The sequence below is a fragment of the Mus caroli genome, chromosome 1 (assembly GCF_900094665.2).
Source record: "Mus caroli chromosome 1, CAROLI_EIJ_v1.1, whole genome shotgun sequence".
Classification (NCBI taxonomy): domain Eukaryota; kingdom Metazoa; phylum Chordata; class Mammalia; order Rodentia; family Muridae; genus Mus; species Mus caroli.
Window position 1 is genome coordinate 116,650,132 of NC_034570.1, and position 23,559 is coordinate 116,673,690.

Here is a 23,559-nt window from a genome sequence, read left to right on the forward strand (position 1 = left end):
GATTCATGACTGTACCCTCTATCTCAAGTCTTGAAGACTGCATTACACATCATACCTCCCTGCTCTCCACCCTCACATTCTTTTTGTCTCTTCTTCCACAATGTTCTCTAAACATGATTTGGAGGAGGAGTTATATAGATGTACTATTTAAGGCTTAGCATTCAGTGTCTTATTTTCAGAAATTTGACCAATTATAGATCTCTTCATGAATGCTGAACACTGGAGAAAGAAATTTTTCTAAGGCTAAGAGCAGCCCAGGTTTTATAATTATAAATACAAATATTTATGAGGCAGTTTGAGAGCAAGACTGCAGAGCAAAGTAATAACTGTTGCTACCCTGGTTCTAACTCAGCCATGGGCTTCTGACTAAGATTATTGTATTAGGACATGAAATTTTCTCCTGTAGAGCAGGCCAAAATTCCAATCAGAAAGTGGTCAATTATCCCATAAGAATCTTAGCACTACTGTATCAATGACCACATTTTCCTGGAAAGCCAGGGTTGTAGCGGGCAGGTTCCTGTGCTGGAAAGACCAGTGGTATCTTTTCTTCCACAGAAGTCTGTACTTCTGGTGCTATGACAGCTACCCAGAAAGAGGAATTTTTCTCAATTTGATTGAGATTTATTTCTCTATGTTCTTCAGGCAAAGTGCAGAGATCTTCAGCAATAAGGACTTACCATATAGTTATGGTGGATAGCTAAAGAAAACATCAATACCCTATGTGGTTTTGAATACACATGTGGCCTCTGTGACTAACAACAAGTAGGTACTTCCAGCTTAGACTGCGATGTTCATTGGATGACCAGGTCTTCTAGGAGAAGCACCATTTACCCACTCAGGGTAAATTTTCTATAACTTTTTTAATGCTAAATTTTGAAATCAACTAAGTAGTGGTTTTCCACAAGACTTTGCATCCTTAGTTTTGGTTAACTCAGCCACTATTGTCTTCCTCCACCTCAGGCCTTTCCTCATCCCAGATTAATCTTTTAACTCTCAGGGATTTGCTTTCTTCTTTCATTTCACATGTATTGTACTAGACCTTCAATTATGCTTTATGTTGGCTGTGAGGACAGAATCCTTCCATAGGGCTTTTGTTATACCCTCTTTTGGGTGTCTGTTGTGTCTGTACCCTCTGGTCATCACACTTATTTTGTGTGGGTTTTTTTTTTTTTGCTTATTTTATCTTATCCTTGAATGAACTCTTGTTCCCAGTTACAAATCACATGACTAGAACTGTGTGGGTAGTCTGTCTAGACTGCATGCCTAAGACTACTAGATGAAGAAGAGAACCAGACCTAACCCAAACCAACCACCTAGGAGACAAATCACACTGCCCAAGGAATGACTCACAATTATTTGTACTGCTTCCAAAACTAGTGTCATCCTCACTTCCAACCTCTGTGTGCAGAAGATAGTACTGAGTCACGCTATGAGTTGCAGTGACTTATGACAATATGCAGTTGCTATGGTGATGGGGCAGCACCAAGATAGAAATGCACAGAAGCACTGTGTTATTGAAGCAGACCCAAACTATAAGTGACTTTGTACCAACTCCCTTTTTTAAGTTAGCTTGGCTTTCTGTTAGACTCTGTCCATGGCACTAGAATGTATCACACAGCTGATAAAATCTAAAAACAGGTTTGTTTTTCTTTTATGTATTAGGAATCTCTCTCAACTAAATTTTCTTGACATTTTGAAGGAAATGACTAGAAATGGGGTAAGATTTTTTTAAGATAAAAATGTCTGACAGCTGCTTTGTATATGTTTCTGGCTAAGACTCTTTAAGACAGTGTGGGATGAACACTGTGCTAGGCAGCACTTTGCATCTAGTGTAAGACAGTTCTAGAACAATTGCTTTCTCTGTCTTTCTCATGCAGCCCACCTGAAAATGCCTATCTGAGAAGCCCAGAAGCAGTAGCATACATTGCTGAACTGCCACTGTGCCCTTGATCAGAGTCTTAGAAAATATATTTTAGATAGAAACCATAAGATCTACTCTGGTCCTTTGTGGAATAATCATTCTGCTATACAGAGATCTCTCCTCAGGGGTCTCTGAAATTTTCACTTAATTTTCTCTCTGTGTCTCTGTCTCTGTCTCTCTCTCTGTCTGTGTGTGTGTGTATGCATGTGTGTGTATGTATGTATGTATGCATGCATGAGTGCACATGTGTGTATGTACATGTATGTGTGCTCACTTGTTGCTGTATATGTATGTAGAGGCTAAAGTCTGACAATAGGTGATTTCTTCTACAGTTCTTCATCTTATTTTTTGAAACAGGGTGTCTTATAGAACCTAAAGTTCTCCATTTTGCCTGGGCTGGCTGGTTAGTGATTTCCCAAAGTGTGACTATCTGTGCCTCTCAACACTGGATTACAGGTGAGCTCTGCTGTTTCCAGCTTTTGTGTGTATTCTGGGGAATAAACTTCTGTCTTCATTTGTTCTTGGGATTGCAGAGCAAACACTTTCCCTACTGAGGCATTCCCCCAGCTGCTGTTTGTACTGGTCTCAAAAGAGAAAATAATGAGAAGATGTTGATGCAAAGTATAGTGGAAACACTGAGATGGGTTGGTCAGTCTTGTTTCTGGTTGTACTTGATTCCCTAGAGATTTAGCTTCTTGCAAACAGAGCTGAAAGCTACTCTGATTCCCCTTTTAAATGCTTCCAGAAAGCAAATGGACTCTGGACAGAAGCACAGAATGATTCAAATTGCTTAATGTTAAGCTCCATTATGTGGCTGTTTTAATTGTCTTCGATGCAGAATCACCTGGGTAAGGCCTCTGAAAATATCCATTTATGATTATCTTAATTACCTTAATTAATGTAGGAAGACTTGCCCACTATGGGTGACACCACTGTCTGGTCTTGGAATCCTGGACTTTGTAAAAGTTAAATCGTGGCATGTACACACTAATCCATTACTCTGTTCTTGACTATGGATGCAGTGGGGGCAGTTTTCTCTAGCTCTTCTGATGTAACCACACTGTCATGATGGACTCTCACCTGGAAATGTGAACAGAAGGAACATTTGGAATCCTCTCTCTTAAGATGCTTTTCTTGGAAATATCTATCACAGCAAAGAAAAGGAAACTATTTCCATTTCTACTTTAGCCAGGAGGTCAGCAGAGACAGGCGCATTACTCCTATGGCTGGCAGCATAATGCTAATGCTAATGCTAAAGCTAATGCTAACACTAACACTAACACTAACACTAACACTAACACTAACACTAACACTAACACTAACACTAATACTAATGCTACCATGGTGTGCCATGCACTGTCAAACCTATTGTGTGGTTGTGAAATGATAATATATGTTTTATGTATGTGCATGTATGTATGCAGGCATCCACAGAGAGCAGAGAAAGATTTTGGATCCCATGGAGCTGGACTTATATGCAGATGGTTATGATCTTTGAACTGCCCAATGTAAGTGCTAGGATTTGAACTTGAATCCTATGCAAGAGCACCAAGCATTATGAACTGCTGATCCATCTCTCTAGCTCCAGTATTATGATTTTTGAGTGCTAAAGATGAATCCCAATCATCTTACCTTTTCACTTCTCTCCAATTTCCCTATTTATTTGACAAAGAACTCTGAGTGCAAAGGCTACCTGAGGAGCTAAGGAGAAGGCTCAGTGGGTAAAGTACTTGCTTGCTCTGTGCAAGAAGGAAGACCCAGTTTCAACCTCCATTTGTTATGTAAAATGGAACAGTAGCATGCACCTATAATCCATCACTCCACTTTGACAGTAGGATACAGGAGAATGCCAGGGAGTTCACAGGCCAGCTAGTCTGGAATATTTGATAGCAAAAAAGAGAAATTTTGTCTCAAACAAGGTGGAAGTTGAGAACGGGCATCCCGAGGCTTTCTTATAAATTGTATACCTACACCATGATATTTATACATCCATACTAACACATGCACACAGCTACACATAGAAACACTTCATATATACACACAGAAAGATAGACAGAAACATGTCAGAAGCCATAATGGGACAAGCTAATCACTACCATGTGATCTTCCTAAGATGGCCTGCTTCAGATTATTATATAATTTGTGACAGGTTTGCTCTTATTATGCAGGACCATAGAGAATTCATTTTAGGAAAGATTCCTGCTATTAATATGCCTTTACTGTTATGATTAAGCATATATAATAATAATCACTAAGTAATAGCACACCCCTTCGGAGCAGATCTCTGCAAATCTACAAAGATATCCTGTCTTGTAGTGATGCTATATAGACAAATAGAGGACTTCTTAAGTCTTAATGATGATCCTATAAGAATTCCTAAAATTATATCAGTGATAATTAAGCTCTTTTGTAGTGGGACTGCTATTAGGTCCTTCTCTAATAGTCAAAACTGCAATGAGAACTCTGCCAGTCTCCCAAGTGTCACCAGTTAATTGCCCTTAGTTAATAACCAGACTTTCTCCTACTCAGAGCACATTCCAAGAGTTTGTAAAACAATTAATCAAATGTCATAAAAAGGGAACTAACAATTTATTATAGGTGCTAGGACAGAAGATAAAACATCTTCTGGGTTTATCTATACAAAACTTCACCAATAACTTAGTTATGGTTTTCAACCTTCAATGAATTTGTAGAGGAGAAACAGGTGATGGATGTTTAGCCAGATAATTACTCCTAGTGGATATGCATGTAAACATGCTCTGTTGTAAGCGTCTATTTCAATTTATGATTGGATTTTGTGTGTGAACTTGTGATGAACTTTGTAACATGTGGTCATGTATTCTGAAAGATGTATAAGTACTGAGGACAGATGAGAAACAGAGAAGAATTTTTTGCCTTTTCCCACATAGATTTTTTTTCCTTTCCCTAGGTAGGATCTTTCACTTTTCCCCTTAAGCAGGTTTCATAGGAAACTTTATACAACTTTGTAATAAACGCTATAATCCCTTTTCTAAGTGTCCATTTTTCTTCCTGAGACTTTTAGCAGGCTGTTCCTGTTGAGATAGAACAAAGGCCACATTACTTAATCCTCTGCTGCTAGGCTACAGGTGTTAACCACCTAAACCAGCAGCTTTTTACCCTCAGAAAGAGCACGAAAGTTTTTAGGATTCTTTAGAAGTTATCATCAGCATTTCAGTACAATTAGACAACTGGAATGTTCTGAGACCCTCAGACTTTTAAGCCACACCAGAGTCCTACTTGTGACTCCACCACTACCTTCTCTAGGCTCAGTGGCTTCCAGCACAAACATATAGATTTTAAAAAACAAAAAATTCATCATGATTCTGCAATATGATAATTATTAATAAATGACACAAGTTGTTACACATAAAAAGTAAGGCCAGCACATATGCAGTATACATAGTGTAGTTAGTAAGCTGTGTTTTGCACATGTAAAAGATTTGGCAAATAAAGAAATATGTATTAGGTAAAATTAGGTTTTCACTCTATAAATAAGATGCTCTGGCATCTCCCTGTGAGAGGAAGAAAATAGAAATAGAACATATGCCTCATCTAAAAGAGCTCAGGATTCAATTTAAAAAACAAAAGAAAGTTAGTTTGTTACATATAATTTGATAAATAAATTGTGATACTGCCAACACACTCAATGAACAGCTTCACCACCTGGACATTAGTACATCACAAAACACCCATAGAAAAGAGCTAGGGAGATGACTCAGTCAGTAAAATAATTGCCATGTAAACATGGAAACTTGAGATGGATCCAGAGGTATAGAAGTCCTGGTATGGCAACATGCAGTTGTAATTCCCTAGGGGCTCACTTATTAGCCAGTCTAGGAAAATGTTGGTAAGTCCTTGTTCCCAGTGACTGCCCTATCTCAAAAACAAAACAAAACAAAACAAAACAAAAACAAAAACAATAAAACAAAGAAGATGGAAACCCTCTAAGAAACATCACTAGAGATCATATTCTGGCCTCTGTGAGCATGTCCATGTATGTACACATGAACACACATAAAGAACCATGGAGATGGTGAGATGTAGATCTTATCAATATGCCCCTTCTTACTTCCCATCCCTAAAAGAAGTGCCTCAAGGATCAGCTAGCCAGGCATACCCAATGGCAAACAAGATGAGATCCAGACTCAAGGATCTCATTTTCTTACCATGAAAAGTAGTAAAAGTTAGCATCTTAATATGCAGCTGTAGCAATTCCATATGATAGAAATAGATGAGATTTTCAAGAGCTATTTTAATTGTCTCACAAGCTGACACTTGTCATTTAGTACATGAAATGTTGGGGAAAGTCTGAGGATAAGCTTAGTGTTAGCATTCACCCAGAATAGAAAACTAGAGACAGACCAAGGAAACATAGCACTAGTTAGTGGAATTTGCCTTGGACCATCATTCTTCATCAGGCCTGTTCAAGTTCCATGAGGTATCTTTATCTAGGTACATCAATAATAAGCCAGAAGGGGCTGGTGAGATGACTCAGGGGAGAAATATACTTCTGTGAAGCCTCAAAATCTCATGTTGACAAACTGGGATGCACATGGTAGGAGGAGGGGGAAATCCCCTGCAAATGTATATTCTGGTTTCCACACAAGTGCCCTGGAACATGCTCTACATGCATAGTTGCGCACACGTGTGCACGTGTGCGCGCGCGCGCGCACACACACACACACACACATATTAAAAACTAAAAGTGAGATATTAAATATAGGCATCTTTAGCGTCCATAGCTCTAAAGAGAAAGGTGAGGGAAGAGTCAAAACGGTAAAAACAAATTACAAAAGCAACTTTGCAGATTGTGGGAATAGTTCTACCTCATTAACAGTATATTTTAAACTTCACTATCTTCGATAACTCTTCATAGAAGTATATATAGTATGTTGAGCTCATTCAACTCCCTGTTCTTTAGAATAGGATCATTAACTACGACCACTAAGCAAAAATGTTCAAAGTTCTATCATGTAAAGCAGTTTCCTCCTATGATGACAAAACAAATCTTTCCTTTTGTTGAATGCTCCTTTGAATTACAAAAAAAGCAATAATATATATATTAGAATATACGTATATGTTTCACTATTGCCAAAAACCAGCTTCAGCCTGTAGAAGGGTTCTGAGGAAGGGGTGTTTGGGGATGGTAAAAGGAAGAAAAAGATGACTCAAACTCAAATCATGGGCACAAGCTGGCAGCCTGTGTTTGGCTCAAGTCTGCTTTCTGAGGATCACCAGACAGCTCATCCAGATGGTTCAGCAATTCCAGACCAAAGCCCAGTCTTTTATTTACATATCAGTTCAATAATTTATTCTAGGATCCCTTTGGATTAACCCACAAATCAGCATTCCATGACCCCAGTCCCTTGATTCTTAGAAAGTGACAACAAGAACATTTTTTTTTAACATTGCACATAAAGTTGGAGATCTGCCTACCTTTGTAAGCACAGACAATAAGATAGCTGGGTTGAATCTGGTTCTGAGATCACCACTCCTACCCACACCTGGGCCTAAACTAGCTCTGTCCCAGATTGATTTTGAACTCAGGAATCTGCCTGCCTATGTGAGCACAAACAATAAACTTTGCTGGGTGGGATCTAACTTTGTGATCACCACTCCCAAATCACTTTATCTCATGCCTTTATATCTTTATGGCAAGCTGGCACATAGTGCAGCTGTCTTTGTTCTTCTAGGTTCATGAAGCCTCTCATATGAATCATATCATATTGTTATATTTTACATAGTTGAAATATATATATATATATATATATATATATTTCTGAACTCATAATCTCAGTGTTATTTCCCAAGCCTAAAAGGGCTCTCCTGTAGGTCATAGCATTTCCCACTTTTGCTAAGGACATAGACATACCCTCACTTCGGTCTCTGATCATCATGGAGTCATTAACCTTGGCAGAGAGAACATTCCCCCAAAGGAGGAACATAAAGTAAAATATGCAAACAAGCCATAAGCCTAGCAATCATTATCACTTGTAGAGGCCTACTTCCTGCTGGCTCTGTTTCAGTGGTAAGAACCATGTTACACCATCCCTTCCATGGCCATGTAGGACTCAGAAATTATATATATATATATATATATATATATATATATATATATATATAATGCATGTGTGTCTGTGTGTAGGAAGGTGCAGCTCTGCTTGTGTTCCACTCCCACCCTTTCCAAGATGTGATTTTATGTGTGAGTATGTATGTATGTGTGAACTCAGGCCATGGTGGCACAAGCTTTTAAACCCAGGGCTTAGGACGCAGAGGCAGGCAGATTTCTGAGTTCAAGGCCAGCCTGGTCTACAGAATGATCTCCAGGATAACCAGGGCTATACAGAGAAACCCTGTCTAGAAAAAAAAAGAATGAAAGAAAAAGAAAAAAAAATGAAGACTCTACAAAAACAATTTATTCTTTATTATATCATATATATATATAAATATAAATATATATATGCAAGTCAATTTTCAAAAGGAAATTTCAAACTACATTTATCACCAGTAAGAATCTCATGGGTGATTTAAAACTAGAACATCAAGTAAGGAATTAATAAAATTATAATCCATTTTATTATTTTTCTTAACACAAGATATCTTCATGTGACTCTGGCTTCTCTCCAGCTCAGTAGCTTGGACTATAGGTGCTTGCTGTTACTCTGAACTCCAAGTCCATTTCATTTACATTTTGTTTACCAAGAAGAATATAATTCTTCAGAGACAAAGAGCTCTTCAGCTCAATGTTGCTGGAAAGGTTGATAATGAATCCTACTAAGGACTAGAATCTTAAACTCACATGGTTATGAAACAGGAAGTTGAGTTAAAAGTTCCCCATTTCATGGGGCTGGAGAGATGGCTCAGCAGTTGAGAACCCTTACTCATGGCAGGAAGCTCATCACCCCTCTTAAATGTAACTCCAGCTCTAAAGATACAGGACCATCATCTGGCCTATGGACACCTGCACACAAATGTTATACTCATACAAAAGGCACATGAAGATATTAAAATAAATCCTTAAAAATTCCCTATTGCAGAGATGCAGAAACAGCATTCTTTGGGGGATACTGAGAGCATATCATTAGATACTTTTTTGGTTATTACTGGTTTGAAGTATTTGAGGATTTAGTCAATTAACCCAGACAGACTCCTTCCTGGGAAGTTCAGAAGCAGGACCTCATCAAATTCTTAAAATAATACCAAAGGGAAACACTGTGCAGAGGAGCTTTACTTAATGGTGCTCATTCCCTTAGTATTGTTGGAGTCCAGGTGTTTTAGCATGTCAATTGAAGTGAGCATTCCTCTTTCCCCCATGTTCTCTCCTCTATTTCCTGGAGAATCTGCTTCACAGGGAGGGGGGCTGCTCCATTTCAGCTCTTTGACATTGTTGGGAAAATGCTCCAGAAGTGACAGGAGTTATTCGTCTCTCCTTAAGTTCAGTTCAGTCATTTGTTCTTCCAGGATATATAAGTCATAAGCAACTCCTAACGTTCATTCTTCTGGTAGAAGGCTGAGGAGGTAGATAAGAACAGCTTGGCACTAAATTTCATGTTTGTTTTTCCTCAGAGGGCAAAGATTCCTTTGTTTAGTATTATAAAACCTTATTAATACTTCAGTTTGTAAAGTACATGTGTGAGGACCTGAAGGAGACTCTTCATAGACCATCTGTAAAATTCTAGGCGGTGGTGGCATGGGATTCTAATCCCAGTGCTGGAGAAGGAGAAATGGGTAGATCCCTGAGGCACAAAGACCAGGCAGCCTAACCTGCCTGGTAAGTTCCAAAACACTGAGAAACTCACTCTCAGAAAGGTGAACATTCCTTAATGAACAATGCCCAAGATTGCCCTTAGGCCTCCACATGCCTGTACACACACTTGTGCCTGTGTATCTGCAAACACATGGACACATACATACCTGAACACATAGTCTTACACATATATACAAAAGAGTGTTTTTAAAGTAAAGAATTCCTCATGCACTTGAACACTATCTCATCCACTGGGTCAAGCCTGTATCAAAGCCTGTTTCAAACTTTCCCTTGCCAGAAAGTAAGATCACTATGTCCCAAGACGATAGAATCAAACAGCACAAACTCCTGGAATTTTCCAAAGAAAGGTCGCCACCTTTATTCTCTGACCTCTCTCATGAGGATTCTATGAGTCTATTCTTTTCATCTCTTCCCCTAGAGACACAGATGTGGTCTTTCATTTTGTTCCCCTTGTGTTCTTCCTCCACATCTGTGCCACTAGAAGCTGCACTGGTACTGTGTGTTCTACACTTCCACCCTTCCCAGTCCTTCTTCATCTAAATCAGACTCCAGACACTATATTAATGAAGAATAGATGGGGTTAAGCTGTTTAGCAGTTGTGAAATGAAATCCCTATTTCAAAGATAACTATTTTAATTTCTCAAATTATCTGAACTTGCCCAGCAGCACTGTGAAAGGCCTGGAAGAGTTACTTTCAGTTATTTGCCCTCTCTGGCACATTTCCCTTTCCCTCAAATCAACATTCAAGATACATCTCAAAGTTCTTAGTCAATTTCACTTTTTTCCTCTTTATTTAATTACTGGAATTACAAGGGCTCCATTCCCAACACATTTTCCTGGCCAATATACATGATTTCAGATACATTAAGGCTAAACAGTTTTTTGTAGAGGAGCCTCAGGGAAAAGAAGCAGATCTGCCATTAGTAAATGTTTTATTAGAAAAATGAATTCTGAGTTCCAAACAGTTGATTTGCACATGAGGATTGGATAGCCACCCATCAGTGGGTGAAAAGTACCTTTTCTCTCCCCTTTATTTTCTGCTTTCTAACTTGTATTTGCCACAAGATCATCTAGTACTATGGTGCTAGGAAATATTTTTCCAGGACACACCAGAATCAGTCTAATAAGCACTCTCATTGTGTGATGCTACCAAGTTGTACCTTGGACAGGTCTGTGCCTCTGCTGCCAATCTGACTTTCTACTCCTCCAAAAGGCTGACCTACAAAATACAGTGTCAACTCCATCTGATCTTTAGACACAGACTTTGAAAAGATAAATTAACCTCTTCAAATGCAACAAGCGGGGGGGTGGTGCTATTGCAATGCATACTTCTGAACAAAACCTTTTGCTTAAATAAATGGCAAACCAATGGTGCTCAGAATAATGATTCAAAGCATCAAAATCAGAAAGACTGAAATGAAATTGGTTCAAAGATTAAAAGAGGGATGGAGAGCTAAAGCTCATTTGGTAAAATGTGGATAGTTGTATAAGTATGAGAACCTGTCTTTCACCCTCACATGGAAATAGATAAAATTAGCATAGAGATGTTTATGCTTATGGTAAGCATTCATACGTCTATTTCCTGACTCTGTTGAGAGAGCCTAGGAGAAATGATAGCCATAGAATGATGAGTATGCCCTGAGTCAAGTTTCAAATATATTTTAAAATACATGATCCAACAGAATTCATTTTTCTATGGGGACATGGTATTGGCAGCTCCCCATGCCCAGAGGATGGCCCCATACTGACATTTATAGGGCAACATGAACTGGACTCAATGGCTTGTTAAAATAGGAGGAAGGAGTGGTGCCTAAGTGGAACTACCCTGGAAAATTTGCAGAGGATTTGGAGAAAAGAATTGAATGATTGTAGATTAGATGCATTGTGTATGTACCTGGTATTTTCTTTTTTTTAATTTTTTTTTTTAAGATTTATTTATTTATTATGTGTAAGTACACTGTAGCTATCTTCAGACACTCCAGAAGAGGGCGCCAGATCTCGTTACGGATGGTTGTTAGCCACCATGTGGTTGCTGGGATTTGAACTCTGGACCTTCAGAAGAGCAGTCGGGTGCTCTTACCCACTGAGCCATCTCACCAGCCCCCTGGTATTTTCAAAGATTCAAAATTATGAATAATTCTTTGTAGAAAAAAAAGGAATAGACATGGGGAAAACAGTTAATTCTTTGACCAAGGTAGAATAAATCAGATAACTCCGGAGAATCTTAGTGTCAGAATGTAAGAAAATATTGATGATAGATAGGTAGAGAGATCAATAATAAAGATGGAGATTGAAAGTAAGTTTGTAGATATGGGATTATTGCATTAGTTGGCCTTGCTAAGCATGCATATGAAAATGGAGAAATTATGGGGAAAATAGATAGATAGATAGATAGATAGATAGATAGATAGATAGATAAATAGATAGATTTTATATATATATATATATATATATATATATATATATATATATATATATATATAGAGAGAGAGAGAGAGAGAGAGAGAGAGAGAAGAAAGTAGGGACAGACAGAAAAAGTAAAAGGAATAAAAGGAACTGATGGAGAGAAGGACAAACATGCTGCCAGGGTGACAGGACCTAACTAACAAGCATTCCCAGTGATCAAATCCAGAACAAGTTGAGAAATATAATAAGTAGAGTAACAGTGGATTATGATGAAGTTCAAAATAAATATCTGCAATTTTTCTAGTGGTCAATAAATGAGTGAACGTGCAAGTCAATGGGGAGCAAAGAAGAGGGAAATTAACTAACCTGCTGCCAGCATAAATGGAGGTTATTGCCTCAGCACGTCAAAGTTTAGGTTGTGTATGAAAATCTGCTGTCAGTGAGGATAGAGAAGGAAGTACGGAGAAACCCTGAGACATAGGCTCAGTCAGAATGTCAAAGATAATGTCCCCAGTGATGTCATTCTGGTACCAGATACAGAACTCACTCCTGAGGCTTTCTTCCTCAAGAACCATAACCACCATCTAAGAGAAAAGCATCAAATTGACTCAAGTTAGCAATCAGTCCATGAGCTGTAGAACGGCTTAGCTGGCAAAGCACTTGTTACCAAGCCTGATAATATGAGTCCAGTCCCCAGAACACACATGGTGCAAGGAAGGAACTAACTTCTGCAAGTTGTCTCTAACCCCATGTGTGTTGCAGTGCACGCAAGCATGCACACACATGCACACATGTACACAGGCATACACACACACACACACACACACACACACAGACAAATATATAAAAGTAACAGAAATGTTTAAAAGTACGCAATAGGCATTCTCCAATATAACCAATCAATAACTATAAAAGTTGCTAATATCTTCAAAAGTAAGAAAATCCTGGAACATCTCCACTGTTTAAAGAAGTTTAATCAACAATAATGCAGGTAAATGGAGCTGTTCTGGAAGTTTGAAAAAGGATACTAGAAAATCAATATTCAAATCCAACAAAGTGTGTGAAAGAAAGTATGTGAATTCAGTTCCTAGTAATTTAGCAAAGATGGTTCCTTCGTTGTGACAGATATACATCAGGAGTGTAAAATATTCACAGGGGAAACTGTTGGGATGCATGAGACTCCATATTATATTTAAGCTTGCTTATGAATAAATAACTATTCCCCTATGTAAAATACATTTGAAAGTGGAGAATATTTCCTTGACAACCAGGAAAATGTTGTAGCAAAACATACCTATAGCTTACTTGCCTCGTATTGACTGAACACTTTTCCAGCACATCCTGTGGCAATTCATTCTCATTATAGTGAGTTTAGATAAACATGTTTGCTTTTGTTTTGTGAGAAGAAGACTCATATAACCCTATGGACCTTAAGCTCTCTTTGAAGTCAAAGATAACACTGAATTGTTCTGTTTGTCTCATCCACCTCCTAAGTGTTAGGGTTACAGAGATGCATCATCATGCCTGGTTTATATAGTGCTTTAGGTCAAACCACGGACTTAGTGCATGCTAGACAAATGCTCCTCCAAGTGAACTATAGTACCAGTTCCATCATATTTCTTTGCAATTTATTATGAGGTCATCTGTGTAGATGATCCACACCTCATGATTTGATGCTTATGACCTCCCATCTTCTAACCAGTCCATAGGTCTCCACATAGAAGCATCCCTCTGCCTTACTTCTTTTCTTTGGCTAAAAGCCTGAAGCTTATTATCTCCTATAATGCTCAACAACTTCCACTCATTATTTCTTACAGATAAGAAAACTCAACCCCAGAAAGTTAAAATAATGTACCTAAGACTATAGAAATCAAGTCAAAACAGAAATCTGGCCTTTGTCTCACAATGGACAGAAGCAGCTGACCTCTGTTGTTGAGTTAGGGAAGGCTGAAAGAAACTAAGGGGAAGGGTGATCTTGTAGGAAGACCAGTAGTATCAATTAATCTCAACCCAGGAGATCTCAAACACTGAACCACCAAACAGACAGAATACACCAGCTGATATGAGGTTCCCAACACACATACAGTAAAGGACTTCCAGGTCTGTGCTCATTCAGAGATGATGTACCTAACCCTCAAAAGACTGGAGGCCCCAGTGAGTTTAGAGGTCAGGTGGGGTGGGGGTGGGGGCATCCACATGGAAATAGAGTATGATGAGGAGGAGGGGTGGGGTATGGAGCAGACAGAGGGTGAATGGGCACAGGGAATGGAATATGGACTGTAAAACTAAATTAAAAATTAAATTAAATTTGAAAAAAAGAGAGAATTCTCATTTTGTCTGTCTTAAATCATCCTAAATCCATTTTCTACAGCATTGTAACAAGTCTGTTAATACTTGATTTTTTGTTTATCACACATTTGTATGTGTGTCTGTTGTGAGTATTTGCATATTTGTGCAGGAATTTAGATGCCAGAAGAAGGTATTGGACTCCTAGAAACTGGAGGTACAGGTGGTGGTAACCCACTTGACTTGGTTGCTGTATTCTGGAGGAGCAGAATATGCTTTTAATAACTGCACCATCTTTCCAACTCCATACCTGACTGGAAAAAGATTTGAAGTATCATTGGGAGTTAAGTGGATGGGGGAAACAGATTGATGCAGGGATGCCTATAGCTAAGTAAGTCCTCATTGTAAGTAACCATGAAAACTGCAATGAAGGTGAATGAAATTAGATACCTCTAGTAGAGTGATAGGGCCAGGAGACAATGTTAGCTTATGTTAGTTACATGTCTTTCTGCACAGACAAATAGCAGACAAAAGCAACTTAAGGAAAATGGGTTTGTTTGGGTGTTTGCTTTGACTTATAATTTGAGGGTTGCCATGGTGGTGAGGACACAAGGGCAGGAGGATGAGGCAACTGGGCACATTACATCTGCAGTCAGGAGGCAGAAAGTAATGGATGCTATCTCTCAGTTTATTTTCTCTTCTTTATCACTTCAGTACTCTATGAAATGGTGCCACCCACATGTTGGACAAGTCTTCTCACCTCAACTAATATAATCCACAGAGTTTCTCACAGATGTACCCAGAGGCTGTTTCCATGGCAATTCTAGATCCTGTCAAATTGTCCATCAATGTGAACCATAGAGGCATCTTTCTCAATTTCTCCTTTCTACAAAGATGTTCAGATTAGGGCATTGCTAAATATATCCATCCCAAGTACTCATCAGCCAGTGTGTGCATTGGAGGATATCAGCATCAACAGTCTTCTTAAAAGAACCAAGCAGTGATGGCCACTGAGAATTTAAGGGTACCAGTGACCTATGGACCAAGAGATGAGCAGACAGACTTCTCAATATCACTAGTGTTGAATTGCCGAAAATTGTAAGATGCTCAAATGCTGAATGAGGACTCATTCAGCTGTAGCTTCAAATTGATGCCTTTAAAGAGATTGAATAAACTCTTTATGTTACAATCTGGCATGAGCTTTTAATATTAACCACTACATATTTTATAGACTGTATTTGTTGCCAAGCACTAAAACAAACATTAAGATGCTTTTTGCCTTAACTGGTACTATGGATGCTTTTGAACACTGATATAAAAAGCAGCATAAACCACATTATAATCACGAAAATCATCTGTGTTAAGCTACCATTTGCTATGAAAGTGGCAGTTATTTTTCATCTACAAACAATTATATCTCGATTACTTACTGTCTGTTAGGGAACATTTCATCAAAAAAAATCTCATTTAATTGACACAAAGATGCATTTTCTTTGGAGAGAGACATAATCTCTAATTTGGACTAATTAAAGGACTAGGCATTTCCTATTAGTGAAAGGCTGGTGTCTAATGGAAATATGTATCTTTATTAGTTTCATATACATGAAGTCATACAAAATAAGCTGCTTACAGTAGGAAATTAAGGTCCTAAAAACCATTACCTAAAGAGCACAAAACAGTAACTTGGGGTCTGGAGATGTGGCTCAATTGGAAGCATGCTCAACCAGAATGTAGAAAGCCTTGGGTTTGATCCCTAGAAATGCATAAATCAAGGTGATACAGGCCTGTAACCTCAGTATCTGGAAAGTCAAGGTAGGAGGATTCAAAAATGTTCATTGTCTACTACATATCTAGTCGAAGTCCAGCCTGTGATACATGAAACCCTGTTTCAAAAATGAAATAATGCACATTGCTTTACATGTTTCAAAAACATGGAAGTGAAGTAGGCTGTTCATTTTTTTTTTTTTTTTACATTTTGCCTTAACCTATTTGTATTTTGAACATTCTAAGATTCTTTTCATTCTCAGCATGCCACTATTCGAGCCTCATCTGAATCACACCATACTGAGAGTTTGCTGCAATCTGAGATATGCGTCTTCTGTAGGGAGAGTGACTTCAACCCCCAATATGTTAAATAATCTTAATTATATGTAAAGCTCATATAGAGTGTAACAAGTTAATACTATTCTGAAATGAAAGAGTTGAATCTTAGTTAAGGAGCTACTAGCTAATGATGGATGCTACAAAGGTGAGTCTTCTATTTTATTTTATTTTTTTTTTTTTGAGTAATGGTCACTGGCAGGTTGTCTATCCCCAATGGATACCCTCAGACCCCTGCATACATGGACAGCAATAATTTGATAATTTGACACATTTAGACATGTTTGTATATATATATATATATATATATATATATATATATATATGAAGAGAGAGAGGAGATACCTAATTGTATCCAATGAGATAAATATATTGTACAAACTAACAACCACATTACAAGGGAGAAGAAAGCAATCACAAGTGGTGGGAGGGAGGGACCTAGGAGGGAAAGTGTAGGGGGGGAGGGGGAGAGGGGAACCTGATTTGGTATTGGGTGAAAGAAAAGGACTGTAGCCTTGAGGGTCAGCAGAAAGGATGGAAACATACAACCTCTCAGGAGGTAGCAGTTTGGGAGGACCCTTAAGAATACACTAGCTAAAGGGATCTGCAACCCTATAGGTGGAACAACATTATGAACTAACCAATACTCTGGAGCTCTTGACTCTAGCTGCATATGTATCAAAAGATGACCTGGTCGGCCATCAATGGAAAGAGAGGCCCATTGGACTTGCAAACTTTATATGCCCCAGTACAGGGGAATGCCAGGGCCAAAAAGGGGGGTAGGGGAGTGGGGGGAGGGTATGGGGGACTTTTGGGAGAGCATTGGAAATGTAAATGAGGAAAATACCAAAAAAAAATGCACTAGAGACCTAGGAAGTGAGAAACTCAGGACTCAAAGGGAAGGACCTTAGATGAAACTATATAGAACTATATGGAACTAATAGAGCCCATCTCTAGCAGGAAAACACAGCATCAAGTGAGGGAGGGGGTTGCCATCCCACAGTCAAAACTCTAACTCATATTTGTTCCTGTCTGAAAGAACTGCAGGAATGGAAATGGAAAGGATCCTGAAGAAAAGAAGGTCCAGCCACAGGCCTAAAGTGGGATCCAGCTAAGGGGGAAGTCCCAAGGCTTGACATTATTACTGAGGCTATGTGCTCACAACAAGGGACTTATCATGGCTGCCCTCAAAAAATCCCGACAAGCAGCTGAATGAGTCAGATGCAGATATTTGCACGCAACCAATGGACAGAAGATGCTGACCCCTGTGATTGAATTAGGGAAAGGGTGGGGGAGGCTGAGGAGGATGGTGAACCTGTAGGAGGATCAGCAGTCTCAATTAACCTGAATCCCCGAGATCTCTCAAATACTGGACCACCAATCAGGCAGCATACACCAGCTGATATGAGGCCCCCAACACATATACAGCAGAGGACTGCCAGGTCTGGGTTCAGTCAGAGAAGATGCACCTAACCTTGCAAGAAACTGGAGGCCTCAGGGAGTTTAGAGGTCTGATTGGGTGGAGGGGTAGGGGTTGGGGTATCCTTGCAAAGACATGGGAATGGGGAGGAGGTATGGTGTATGGAACAGTTGGAGAGTGGATTGTGGGAGGGGGGAATAAAATCTGGAGAGTAAAAATTAATTAATTAACTAATTAATTAATTAAAATCAAATTTAGAGGGAGACATGTTGGAGGGTCTTGGGGGTTGAAGTAAGAAATGCAGGATGAATATCATCAAAATACCTGTATGAAAGTATACCTGTATGAAAGTCAAAGAATATAATTATTTTTTAAATATTTACTATTATGTCACTGAATTTTTTATGTGTATCTAAACCGTTCCTTAAGGAAAAAAAAAGTCACAAGAATATGCTCATATCATCATCAGTATAATTCAGTAAAAATTGGAACAATTGTATTTGCTTACAAAAGAATGTATTCAAAAATAAGTATTCCGTTTGTTTCTGTATCTAGCCCTACAGCTATTGTATCATGTCAAGGCCCCTTTCCTATTGGTTATACCTTTGTGTACATTTATTCATATGGGGGTGCACATTTGTGTGTAGGCATGAGCCAATGTCAGGAATCTTCCTACTGGTTTTCCAATTTATGCTTTGAAGCAAGGTGAGTCAATCAAACCAAGAGCTTGCCCATATGCCCAACTTGTTCTGAGGTTCCTTCTGCAGGGCTGTAATTAAAGGCAGATTCACTGACCTAGAAGTTGAGGTGATCTTAATTCAGATCCACTTGCTTATGAGATCCACTTGCTTTAACTTCTGAGAAATTTATCTCCAGACGTTCTTCTTTTATTTGAGACAATGTTTCATGCAGTCCAGACTTGACTTGGATATACACCTGAGGATGACCCTGAATTTCTAGCACACCTTCCTTCACTTCCTGAGTGCTGGAATAACAGTCACGAACAGCCACTCCTGGTTTATGTGGTACCAGAGACCTAAGTCAGAGATCCGTGCATGCTAAGCAACCACTCAAAAAAATGGAGTATATCCCCAGACCATGTTGATTCTCATTGGCCAGGGAAAACTAAGGATCTTTCATAGAGAGTTCATATGAGGGTCTCAGGGATTACTGTGACTTTGAGATGTTACTGTTTGGATATAAACTGTCACTCATTCCGTGGACCAGATCATCCAGGCAGCTTCTTGGGACTTAATGACAAGTCAGAGCAGTAACAGGATGGGACTTGTGTTGTAATGCTCAAGAAATAAAAAAGACCCAGGTTTGTTAAAATAGCATGTGAAATATACAAAATGACATATTCAATTAGATAACAATAAGTTCCATGAATAACTTACGGTAAAAATCATAAAGTAAGACTGTTAGAATTAGAGATACAGCTTAGCAGTTAAGAGCACTTGCTCTTCTTGTAGAGGACATATGTTTGGTTCTTACCACCCATGTTGGGTGCCTTGCATCTACCTGTAACTCCAGGTCTAGGGGGATCTGACTCCTTCTCTTGTCCTCTGGTGTCACTGCACTCACATGCATGCATGCATGGATGTGTGCAAGCATGCACACATACACATAATCAAAAGTAAAATATTTTTTAAAAATAAATTGTGAAACTTTATGACAAATAAAGTATTGTTGATGGTATTTAATTTTCTTCTTTTGCACTAAGATGTAGGTCTCTAAGAGACTCTTTTAATGAATTATTTAATTTCTTATATGAAGAGGTATGTGTGCTTTAACCTGTATATAAGCATCAGAGGACAATTTGAGGGACCTGATTGTCTCCTTTACCACAAGTCACTGGGATTGAACTCAGGGCACTAGGCTTGCATTGTAAGTGCCTTTACCAGTTGAGCCATTTTGCCAACCTTGACTAAATTTGACTAATTTTAAATAAATTTGAGTATCTCATCCTTTCAAGTATTAGATAATGAACAAATTCTGGAGACATGGAAAGGTACAAATCATACATGAATTCTCCAACTCAGTAGAGTATTTAGATATTAGCCTCAGGAAGTAATCCCTCTCTACATCTTTATAGACCGTAGCATGATTATGAACTCTGATCCTGCCATGCAGCATATAACATTTACTGCTGACTGATATGATTTATGTGTGTAGGAAAACAACCAACCAAACTACAACAAAAACAAAAACCCACCAATGTTAGTGATTGGGCCACCCCCCAAAAAGATGATACAAGGGACATGACAGTGCCCAACTGATGGAAAGTAATAGTCACAGAAGCAGTAAGAATATGTGGAATATGAGAAATGACTATGACTGTGACTTCAGTGCTGCTCAAAAAGGATATTGTGATTTCTTTGTCATGACAACAGAGTGGAGATATGAAGTTGAAGAGATGATTATGTTATGTGGGCGCTTGCTTAGAGAATACTGTCAATATCTCAGTACCCAGTAGGTACCTGAGATAAGGAGGAGCTTAGGGTTCGTGGGATAATCCAGACTGTAAAGTGGTTGGTTGTCTTGCAAGGGGGAGTACCTGAATTACATCCTCAGAACCCATGGGGAAAGCCAGGCAATGCATTGGTGGCAGTGCCCGCTTGTAATCCCAACGCTGGAAAGGCAGAGAAAGGGTCCTACATTTTCCATACTTGTTTATTTCCAAGCTTGTGAGGAAAATCTGTTTCAAAAAACTAATTGAATAGGGAATAAGGAATTGCACACAAGGTTGTCCACTAAACTCCATTCATGAATGCTCACACAAGCACATACACAAACACAAAATCATGCTCACAGGTACACACAAAGGATGAACCTGACAATGTCTTTATTTATTTATATTTCTACCACAGTAGAAATCCACACCAAGGTCCTGGCCAATCATCACAGTGGTCCTACATTTCCTAGCCTCCAGCACTGTAAGCCAAACATGTCTCTTATTCATTCCCTAATTGATTGACTGATTGCTTTTCAGATAAGGGATCAGGGAGTGCAGGCTGGCCTGAAACTCACTGTGTGACAAGGATGAGTTTGACTCAGTCCCAATTAAAGAACAGGAGTATCTTGTCTCCTCTATCTATCCTTTAAATCCATACCACAACCAATGAAATGGTCAAATGCTTCTCTCAACCAACATGGTCATTATAGAGTTTTCATAAGATAATTTTCATCTGTAAGATATCAAAGACACTTTCCATGATTTATGTCCTTCCTTTGCAAAGTTCTCTCTAATCCATCTGGCTATTTTTTTTCAAAACTCTTTTCTTTTCTGGAGGTAACAGTCAAAAGAATGTCAGGCATTCCATTAAAAACAAGGGGCTGACAGGGGTGGAGAGGTAGCTTGGGGTTAAGAGCATTTACTGCCCTTATTTGAATTTTGTTCCCAACCCCATATGAGGCAGCTCAGACTTTTAACTCCTCCTCCAGGGAATTGAATACCTTCTTGTCGCATCCATGGACACCTAGTGCACATGCATGCATGTGTGTAAACACACACACACACACACTAACTATTTTAAAAATCTGTAAGAGGTCAAATGTTGAATTTATGATATGGAGAAATCATAAATGTGGAATGAGAAATGTGTGGAATGTCTGAACTATACATTATGTTGGTTGATTTTAATGTTTAATTATTTACATTTATTCATCTTCTTTGTTCATGTATGTGTGTAGTCATCTATGCCATATATGTGTATAGAGTTCATAGGGCAACCATAAGAGTTGATGATTTCTTCTCACTATGTTCTGGGAATCAAACTCAGGTTGCCAGGCTTGGCAGCAAGCGCCCTTAGAGCTGCCGAGCCACCTTGCCCATCCTATTCTGACTTACTACTGTCAGAATTTGGTTTTTATCAGTGAGATTTAGTACCTTAGAACACATTTTATATAACTTTTCCTGGCTATAGTTATATTTTTAGTAATATATTCACCTAAAGTTGACATGGTCTCCTCCAGTATGTTGTTTACTAGCTTGCTCACTAGTCATGTGCATGTGGAATGAGCCTTATACTAAAAATCAATAGCAATGAAATTTAAATTTTATTTAATTTCAGGTTTTGTGTGATTTATTTATTTATGTGTATGCTCATATACAAGCACCCACACATGAATCCATGCTTGTTATATTCTCTGTAATATCATAAAACAATCTGCCAAGGTCAGTTCTTTTTTTCTACCATGTTGATCATGGGGATTCAACTCAGGTCCTTAGGCATAGAGACTGCCCATAACCATTGAACCATCTTCCAGGCAAAATCTTTCAAATGCTTTACATAGCTTATACCATTTAGTCACCATAACTGCACCATAAGTGGAATTCTTACCTCATCTTTCACAAGAATACAGGAGGCTCAGAAAGGTTTTTGAAAAGCTGCCGAAGATAACATTCTAAATGTGGCAGGCTGGAACGCAAACCTGAGGCCATTTGATTCCAAAGCACACATGGTTAGCAAGTGTGCAGTATCGATTCTCTAAATAGATGGTTTGCCTTTGGCTGGCAAAATACACATATGTCAAAATTTTCAAGTTCATCTGCTTTTAAGGAAGTGGTAACTGGGGAAGTCATTCCGTGTATTTAAAAGAATCATTTTCAAAACACAGAATTTTAGATATCACGACAGGCAAGTAGGGCAGCTGTCAGAAGTCTATTTGTGTTTCCCTAGCACTGAGGTGATTTTTCTCTTTTATTAAAATGGATAGAGTTAGAAATACCTGAACTAACATAGAATAAGCAGGTTTCCAAGAAAGATGCTACTGGAATAGAATTTAGACTCTGAAGAACTAGGTGTAATCTGGTAAGGCTTCCCCAAGAAGAGAGTCAATGGAGAAAGGCCTCTCCCTGCCTAGAGACAGTCATCAGAAATGATACTATCCATGCCTGAAGACAGTCAGGTGACAGCCTATTCTTATCTGGGAGTAGCTAACATGTGTGGCCTCTCTATGCCTAAACTTTTTCCACCATAGAGGAATATATGAAAAAGACTTTTCTATTTAACAGGCATGAGCACAGCAACTATTTCTTTAGAGATGGTGGGAGCACAGGGAGCAGAGAGGCCATCAAAGGAGGATGGTGGGGAACATGAGTCATCAGCTTGAGCTCCTTACAAAACTTGCCTGGGATTGAGTATGAGCTTCAAGTCTTACAGTCTAAGCGATCTTGCATTAACTAACCTCTCGTCCTCAAAGTTAGAACAACCTGACCCTACTTTTGATGATAAATCATGCTGGGAGTCAAAGAACACAGCAATATGTATCCATGGTGAGGTTCCTTCACAGTAGTGATGATCAAATCACAATGATTAGGATGTGGTGGAGGTGATGCACTCACACATCTCATGTTTCTGTGAAGGACACTGTCTACAATACCCTACTAGGTTCTTCCCCAAGGCTGCCATTACTTGCTCATAAACTGTAAGGAGCCGCCTTCACATTTGCCATTATAAGATGGTGCTGATGGCACTGACACCCGTGTTCTAAGTAGTAAACAAGCAAGCTTTCCACGCCATGTGCTCTGCCTTTCCCCTGACGACAACTCCGGCTGATGGGCTGCAGTCAATCAGGGAGTGACACGTCCGAGGCAGAGGACAGTCCTCCATAAAAGGGAGGGGGCTCCGCCAT

The 23,559-nt window shown here is 38.9% G+C and overlaps 1 protein-coding gene across 1 annotated transcript in view; it reads right to left on the minus strand.

Annotated features, from left to right (window-relative positions):
• Nucleotides 1–23,559, minus strand: part of Dpp10 (dipeptidyl peptidase like 10) — a 1,458,922-nt gene that overhangs the window by 1,415,491 nt on the left and 19,872 nt on the right. The gene's annotated exons all lie outside the window — the stretch shown is intronic.